At 43.3% G+C, this 9251-nt stretch overlaps 1 pseudogene; it reads left to right on the forward strand.

Moving 5' to 3' along the window:
* The first annotated feature begins 7477 nt into the window (after positions 1-7477).
* Positions 7478-7656, forward strand: LOC117098007 (annotated as a pseudogene).
* The last annotated feature ends 1595 nt before the right edge of the window (positions 7657-9251 follow it).

The raw sequence follows: 9251 nt of genomic DNA on the forward strand, positions 1-9251 counted from the left end.
GGAAGGGGAACATCACACACTGGGGCCTATCAGGGGGAGGGGGGAGGAGGGAGGGATTGCATTGGGGAGTTATACATGATATAAACGTTATGCACATGTACCCTAGAACTTAAAGTATAATAAAAATAAATAAATAAATAAATAAATAAAATAAAAATAAAGAAAGAAAGAAAGAAACCAGAGCTAAGTGCTTTGGGGCTTTATTATGTGCAGAGAAAGGGAGAAATAAATGGAAAACCCAGTCTAAGTTTAAAAAAAAAAAAAAAGAAATACTCCTTGTCTTTAAATCTGCTTTGACTGATATGTATAGGGATATGGTCAGACAGAAATGTGGGTTGTACCCCATTTGTATCTAATGAAACTTTCCTTTCTTGGAGCTATCTTTGGGGTGGTTCTGAATCTTGTGAGGACTGATTTGCACCTCTTTGGCGATGCCTTATACATCCTTGGTTTAGTCATAATCTTGGTTAAGGTGTTTTGGTTTTTGTGAGTCGCTTGGAAGATATCTTTGGTAAAAAGTTCAAAAGCCAGGAATATTGGCTGTTTGTCCTGGATAAAATCTGATAGTAAGGGATTTGAAAATATATATTTTTTAATCTTTATGGTCATTCAGAAGTCAGCTTAATCAAAAGCTGATATTTAGACTATAATGTTTTTGTTTTCTGTTTTTTCTTTTTTTCCTTTTTTTTTTTTGAAAAGCGAAAACTGGCCAGGTGCAGTGGCTCACACCTATAATCCCAGCACTTTGGGAGGCCGAGTTGGGAGGATCACTTGAGGCCAGCAGTTCAAGATCAGTCTGGGCAACATAGTGAAATCCCATTTCCACAAAAAATAAAAAATGAGCCCAGTGTTGTGACACGTACTTGTGGTCCCAGCTACTTGAGAGGCTGAGGTAGGAGGATCACTTAAACCTGGAAGGTTGAGGCTGCAGTAAGCTGTGATTGTGCCACTGCACTCCAGCCAGGGTGACAAAGGGAGACCCTGTCTCAAAAAAAAAAAAAAAAAAAGCCTTTTTCTTTATCTTTTTCTTTTGGCTCCTGTTTCTGGGAATTTTTTCCAGTCGACTGAATTTCGTGTTTGTTTGTTTGTTTGTTTTGAGACGGAGTCTCACTCTGTCGCCCAGGCTGGAGTGCAGTGGTGCGATCTCAGCTCACTGCAAGCTCCACCTCCCGGGTTTACGCCATTCTCCTGCCTCAGCCTCCTGAGTAGCTGGGACTACAGGCGCCTGCCACCACGCCCGGCTGATTTTTTGTATTTTTAGTAGAGACGGTGTTTCACCATGTTAGCCAGGATGGTCTTGATCTCCGAACCTCGTGATCCACCCGCCTTGGCCTCCCAAAGTGCTGGGGTTACAGGCATGAGCCACCGTGCCCAGCCTGAATTTTGTTTTTAATTATATGTTTGGTTCTTCTATTTGGTTCCTTTTTTATTGGCAAGATTTTTGCTGAGAAAAATATAAAATTTCAGTGGCCAAGAAAGCTTAAAATCTCCAAATTGGCTCCTCTAAGATTTGTTCTTCCATTTCTTCCCACTTCTACTTCCTTTTTGCCTTTTTTCTTTTCTTTTCTTTCTTTCTTTTTTTTTTTTTTTAAACAAGGTTTCACTCTGTTGCCCAGGCTGGAGTGCAGTGGCACAATCACGGCTCACTGCAGCCTTGACTTCCCAAGGGATCCTCCCACTTCAGCCTCTCAAATAGCTAGGACCTCAGGTACACACTACCAGGCCTGGTTAATGTTTTCATTTTTTGTAGCAATGGGGTCCCACTATGTTGCCCAGGCTGGTCTCAAACTCTTGGGCTCAAGTAATCCTCCCGCCTAAGCCTCCCAAAGTGTTGGGACTACGGGCATGAGCCACTGAGTGGCTTTTTTGCCACTTTCATTTCCACATACAGAGGTCTGGAGGGGATATCTAATGGCCCTGAGACCCCCTTGAGGAACACAGAAAAATGTGCCATACATCTCCTTTTTAGGGTCTTTTCTTTTCCTCCTGGAGCCTCAAGAGTCATGGGCAGGTTACTCTCATGTCTAAAGTTCCGCTCTCTTTTGCGCTGAGTTTCCTGATCTCTCTGCCTTTTGGGGCAGGGATTATTTTGTACTGTGAGAGAAACCTGACCTTTCTGTGTGTGAAGACTGGTGGGTCACTGGTAAGGGCTGCAGTTTTGGAGGAGGCTAGCAGTGGTTATCACAAATGGTTATTACTACAGGAAGCTACTTAATTCTTCCTGCGTTTAGATCAAGAGAGGTGTGGTTTGGACACCTGGAGGCTGTAGGAACACCCACCACCAGGTGATAAGACTCCCATGGGGGATGATTTGATCACAGAGTAGGCAAACTGATGTTGAGTCACCCACCAGCCTTGGGGGAATATCCTTGCAACAAGGTGCAATGTGGAAACATTGCACAGCCTGATCCCACAGTGTTTCCGTTTGTTTGTTTGTTTGTTTGAGATGGAGTTTCGCTCTTGTTGCCCAGGCTGGAGTGCAATGGCGCGATCTCGGCTCACTGCAACCTCTGCCTTCCAGATTCGAGTGAATCTCCTGCCTCAGCCTCCCTCGTAGCTGGGATTACAGGTGCCCCCCATCACACCCAGATAACTTTTTGCATTTTTAGTAGAGACGGGGTCTCACTATGTTGGCCAGGCTGGTCTCGAACTCCTGACCTCAGGCGATCCATCCACCTTAGCCTCCCAAAGTGCTAGGATTACAGGCATGAGCCACCGCACCTGGCTTAGTGTTACCCTCTTTTTAAGGACCCAGGATTCAGTGTTAAAATGGGATCCTGGATTTCTGGGGTTCTAGATGCTCTCCTTCCAGCTCTACCTGCTTTTCACATATACTAGTCTTAGACCCTAGAAGCTGCAAATGCTTTTTTGGCCCTGTTTTTTAATGGGGTCTGCCCTGAGCTCAGTGATCCAGTTAAGAAACATAAACTAAATTTTAAAACCACATATCTAACAAGATTGGTCTCCAAAATACAGCTTTCTAGCATTCAGTTGATTATTTGGAAAAGGTTTCTGAATTTTCTCTAGGCTTATCTTATGTTTCCTTGTAAAATCTATAGTAAATTCCTATGACTTTGACCTTGGCATCCATGTTTAATCTTCCTCTAACACAGCCAGACTCCTTCTTAAAAACCCTTACATTCCTTCTCTTTACATTGAGATGTAAATTTGCTACTCTGTTTCCTCTAAAACGAGGGAAAGGCTTTGGCCATGTAAGACAGATACTTTAACTTGTTCCATTTACAGAGGCACGACTTAATTTAATTGTCCTTTTGTTAACTAGTAGGTTTTAAGCTGGGCACAGTGGCATGTGCCATTGGTCCCAGCTACCTGGAGGCTGAGGCGGAAGGATTGCTTGAGCTCAGAAGTTTAAGGTTAGCATACTCAACATAGTAAGACCATATCTCAATAAAAAATAAATAAAATAGTGAGTTTTACATATCTAATTGCTAAAATTTTTTAAATTGAAGCTGTTAAGTCTGTATGTTTGTCTGTATTTTTTAATTAATTAATTAATTATTATTATTATTATTTTTGAGATAGACTCTCACTCTGTTGCCCAGGCTGGAGTGTAGTGGCATAATTTCAGCTCACTGCAACCTCCACCTCCTGGGCTTAAATGATTCTTGTGCCTCAGCCTCCAGAGTAGCTGGAACTCCAAGCATGCACCACCTGGCCCAGCTAATTTTTGTATTTTTAGTAGAGATGGGGTTTCACCATGTTGGCCAGGCTGGTCTCAAACTCTGGTCCGCAAATGATCCACCCACCTCGCCTCCCAAAGTGCTGGGATTACAGGCATGAGCCACCATGCCCAACTTACTAATTTTTGAGACAATGTCTTACTTTGTTGCCCAGGCTGGAGTACAGTGGTATGATTATAGCTCATTGAAGCCTTGACTACCTGGGCTCAAGTGATCATCCTGCCTCAGCTTCCTGAGTAGCTAGGACCACAGGCACACACCACCACACCTGGCTAATATTTTTTGTATAAATGGGATCTTGCTATGGTGCTCAGGCTAATCTTGAACTCCTGGACTCAAGTGATCCTCCTGCCTCAGCCTCCCAAAGGCCTGAGATTACAAGGCATGAACTACCACACCTAGGTGTCTATATTTTAAGTAAAACTTAGGGCCGGGCGCGGTGGCTCAAGCCTGTAATCCCAGCACTTTGGGAGGCCGAGACAGGCGGATCACGAGGTCAGGAGATCGAGACCATCCTGGCTAACACGGTGAAACCCCATCTCTACTAAAAATACAAAAACTAGCCGGGCGAGGTGGCGGGCGCCTGTAGTCCCAGCTACTCAGGAGGCTGAGGCAGGAGAATGGCATAAACCTGGGAGACGGAGCTTGCAGTGAGCTGAGATCCGGCCACTGCACTCCAGTCCGGGCGACAGAGCGAGACTCCGCCTCAAAAAAAAAAAAAAAAGTAAAACTTTTTTTTATTTTTAACTTTTTTTAGAGGCAAGGTCACACTAAATTGCCCAGGCTGAACTGCCACCTCAGTCTCCTAAGTAGCTGGGACCACAGGGACATACCACCACACCACACCTGACTGCCTGTATCTTTATGTATACATGTATAAACATGTCTGTTTGCATATTGTCTACAGGGTACCAAATTGACCTACGAATAAATGAGCACTCATAAAGTAAATAGCCCAAATGCTTTTCAAATTCGCATGACTTTAGTCGTCTCTATTAAGTAAAGCTAGATTTTAAATTGCTGGTAAAATAAAATATAAATATCTTCAGAATTTTAGACATTTTTGCTTGGGTATACTGGTCATACTAATATATGCTGTCTCTGCTTTTTTTTTTTTTAGGTAATAAAACTGTGGCTTCTGTGACATTTTTGATATTTTCTTGGTTTATCTATGAGCTTATATCTTTGGTTTTGAGTTGTTAGATTCTGTGGCCTAGAGAGGTGGCCATGATGAGACCTAAATACATATGCATATCCTTTTAGGCCACCAACTACAAGGTCAAACCAAGCCCAGTATGTCCTCCCTGACCCAGCTGTGTCTCCTGGCCATGCTAGAAAGAGTCAAATCCTCCAGGCATTGTCTTGACTGCTCTATCCTCTGTGGTGGGCTCTGCACCTGATACCAAATAATCAAAATTGCTTGACCAGGCACAGTGGTTCACACCTGTAATCCCAATACTTTGGAAGTCCAAGGTGGGTAAATCACTTGAGGCCAGGAGTTCAAGACCAGCCTAGCCGACATGGTGAAACCTCGTCTCTACTGAAAATATAAAAATTAGCCAGGCATAGTGACACACACCTGGGTTACTTGGGTGGCCCAGGCACAAGAATCACTTGAACCCAGGAGGCAGAGGTTGCAGTGAGCTGAGATCATGCCACTGCACTCCAGCCTGAGCAACAGAGTGATTCTGTCTCAAAAAAAAAAAAAAATTGTTTACTTACTAGGATTTTTGCTGGAAATTAGCATTACTAAGAGCTAAAGTTATAGTTAATATATGTAATTAAAACTCTTAGATATAAGATAATTCTGTATACAAAGTACATAAGAACAGTAGCAAGTGTCTTTGGTAAAGAAAGTTATTTTAAAAACATGAGGATGGGGAGGGCGCGGTGGCTCAAGCCTGTAATCCCAGCACTTTGGGAGGCCGAGACGGGCGGATCACGAGGTCAGGAGATCGAGACCATCCTGGCTAACACTGTGAAACCCCGTCTCTACTAAAAAATACAAAAAACTAGCCGGGCGAGGTGGCGGGCGCCTGTAGTCCCAGCTACTCCGGAGGCTGAGGCGGGAGCATGGCGTGAACCCGGGAGGCAGAGCTTGCAGCGAGCCGAGATCCGGCCACTGCACTCCAGCCCGGGCGAGAGCGAGACTCCGTCTCAAAAAAAAAAAAAAAAAAAAAAAAAACATGAGGATGTGTTCTTTTTGTTCAAGGAAAAGTAATTTTGTGTGGTTCTTTTTTTTTTTGAGACAGAGTCGTCCAGGTTGGAATGCAGTGGCACGATCTCTGCTCACTGCAAGCTCCGCCCCTTGGGTTCACTCCATTCTCCTGCGTCAGCCTCCCGAGTAGCTGGGACTACAGGTGCCCCCCACCACACCTGGCTAATTTTTTGTGTATTTAGTAGAGATGGGGTTTCACCATGTTAGCCAGAATGATCTCGATCTCCTGACCTCGTGATTCACCTGCCTCGGCCTCCCAAAGTGCTAGGATTATAGGCGTGAGCCACTGCACCTGGCCTTAAAGATTCTTTTAAATTAAAGAAATAAAAAACAAAATGATTGGTGAAAAAATAAGGGAAGAAAAGAGAAAAAGATAAAACTGAATGGATACAGAAAGTTTGGGGAAAAAGAGTGAAAAAAAATTTGTAACAGGTTATAAAAGGTTTATGGGACCAGGTGTGCTGGTTCACACCTGTAATTTTAGCACTTTGGGAGGCCAAGGCAGAAGATTGCTTGAGGCCAGGAGTTTGAGACCACCCTGATCAACACAGCAAGACCTAGTCTCAATTTTTAAAAAAAAAATAAATAAAAGGCAATGGAAATCTTGTGTGGTCAAAGCTGATTGAGATTGGATGAATCTGTTTATAAGGTTTTATCCAAAGTATCCTTATCATTAGTAATACACTGATACAAAGATAGAATTTGGTTTTCTGTTTTTTCTTTTTGTCCTCAGGAATTCTTGTTCTGAGGTTTTCTTTTGAGTAATATTTTCCTGTAGTGTTAACAAGAAATAGTAAAAGAGTTGTTCAACTTTTGAGTAAATTGTTAAAAAAAACAAACAAACAAAAACAAAAGAGAGAGAGAGAGGAATTTGCCTCACAATGTCTTTAATAATTTTCAGATTGTTTGAAAAACTGAGTTTCCTCTCTATCAAAGAGCAGATTTTTTAAATCTTTTAATTATTATTTCTTATTTATTTATTTATTAAGAGAGACTCTTGCTCCTTCTCCCAGACTGAAGTGTAATGGCACAATCACCGCTCAAACTGACCCTGGGCTCAATCCTCCCATCTCAGTCTCCTGAGTAGCTAGGACCATGAGCATGTGCCACCATGTCCAGCTAATTTTTTTTACTTTTGTTTTTTTTTTTTTTTTTTTTTTTTTTTTTTTTTTTTGAGGCGGAGTCTCGCTCTGTTGCCCAGACTGGAGTGCAGTGGCCGGATCTCAGCTCACTGCAAGCTCCGCCTCCCGGGTTTACACCATTCTCCTGCCTCAGCCTCCCGAGTAGCTGGGACTACAGGCGCCCGCCACCTCACCCGGCTAGTTTTTGTATCTTTAGTAGAGACGGAGTTTCACCGTGTTAGCCAGGATGGTCTCGATCTCCTGACCTCGCGATCCGCCCGTCTCGGCCTCCCAAAGTGCTGGGATTACAGGCTTGAGCCACCGCGCCCGGCCTACTTTTGTTAAAGACCGGGTCTCACCATGTTGCCCCGGCTGGTCTCAAACTTGTAGACTCAAGTGATTCTCCCACCTTGGCCTCCCAGTGTGTCGTCAATGCCATGACCCACGGTAACCAGCGTGAGCTCACCCACCAGAAAATATGGAAAAGCAGAGTAACTTATGTAAGACAAAGCACCGAGATGACCAGCTTTCTGATGCCACCTGCAAGCAGAGGGACTCAGAGATCATGCGGCAAAAGCAGAAAAAGGCAAATGAGAAGAAGGAGAAACCCAAGTAGCTTTGTGGCTTCATGCGCAACCCTCCTGCCATTCACCAGTGTCCCTGCGTCTGCAGCAGGTGCCTTTCGTGCTTCCTTCTCCTCAGGTAGCCTCTCTGCCCCTGGCCGTGGGACTGACAGAGTTACCTCTTCCCCATGTTTTTTATTCCCATGGGGCTCACCCCAAAGGATTAAAAGTAGCTTTGTCATTCCTTGGGGAAAAAAAGAATGAAATGATGCTTAACTTTCTTTGAGTTACATGTGTATAAATGTGTTAACATGTGTTCAAAAATTGCATGAGATTCCTAAAAATCTGTTATATCTTGGCAAATTGCATTATTCTAATGCTTTTTCTCTACATTCTCTTTGTAAATCCTAGAGTGTTGTGTCTTCAAGAAGACTGATGGAAAAAAATGAAGACTCTCACAGGTACTCTGAAATACACACCTCTGCTGATAACTTAGATCACACAATTGAATTGCATAAGAATTTCAAAAACTTCAGCGAAAAAAGGGGACTCATAAAACTGCTAACCAATATCAAGCAGAGCAAGAATTAATTACATGAGACTAAAGTGATAAAGGACTGAAATTGTTGTTATTATTATGTTTTTTAGACAGGGTCTCACTCTGTCACCCAGGCTGGAGTACAGTGGCATGATCAGCTCACTGCAGCTTTGACCTCCTGGGCTCAAGCGATCCTCCCACCTCAGCTTCCTGAGCAGCTGGGCCCACAGGCATGTACCACCATGCCTGGCTAATTTTTTATTTTTAGTACAGGCAAGGTCTCACTATGTTGCCCACGCTGGTCTCAAACTCCTGGGCTCAAGTGATCCTCCTGCCTCAGCCTCCCAAAGTGCTGTGATTATAGGCATGAGCCACTGCACCCAGCTGAAATAACTTTCCTATGGCTGTTCTGCTTGAAGTATTGCTGGTTCTTTCATTTATTTATTTATTTGAGACATGGTCTTACTCTGTCACCCAGGCTGGAGTGCAGTGATATAACACAGCTCACTGCAGCCTCTAACTCTTGGGCTCAAGCGATTCTCCCACTGCAGCCTCTCACAGGCATGCACCACCAAGGCCAGCTGTATTTCATTGTTCTTTTTTGTAGAGAGAAGGCCCCATTCTGCTGCCCAGGCTGGTCTTGACCTCCTGGGCTTATGTAGGTCTCCTGTCTCAGCCTCCCAAAGTGCTGGGATTACAGATTTTTCTCCCTTTTCCATGGTGTTGCATTGGGCACACTTCTGAACAAAAATCTTCTTGCCTTTCTAAACATCACCCATATTTAATTCTGTTTTTTTCACTGGTGCCACAAAGGTTTCTACTCAGAAGTCGGATGTCCTGCTCAAGCATTGCTGATTCTTATGTTTTGTTTTCCATAGTCAATAAACTTTTTTTTCTCTTAAGCTGTTTGTAGCTTACAGCAATTAGGTAAAGTATACTTTTGTGAGCAAAATTAAAACATTTACCTTTTTCTGCACCTGATTTCATCAGAATTCAAAAACTATCATACAAGTTGGCAATGTAGGTATTTACATAAGTTGAATAAGAATTTGTTTTCTTCTGTGACAGGACACAATTGGAGACACTGGTTATTTTACCAAGGCTTTGACT

The sequence above is a fragment of the Trachypithecus francoisi genome, unplaced genomic scaffold (assembly GCF_009764315.1).
Source record: "Trachypithecus francoisi isolate TF-2019V2 unplaced genomic scaffold, Tfra_2.0 Lachesis_group15, whole genome shotgun sequence".
Classification (NCBI taxonomy): domain Eukaryota; kingdom Metazoa; phylum Chordata; class Mammalia; order Primates; family Cercopithecidae; genus Trachypithecus; species Trachypithecus francoisi.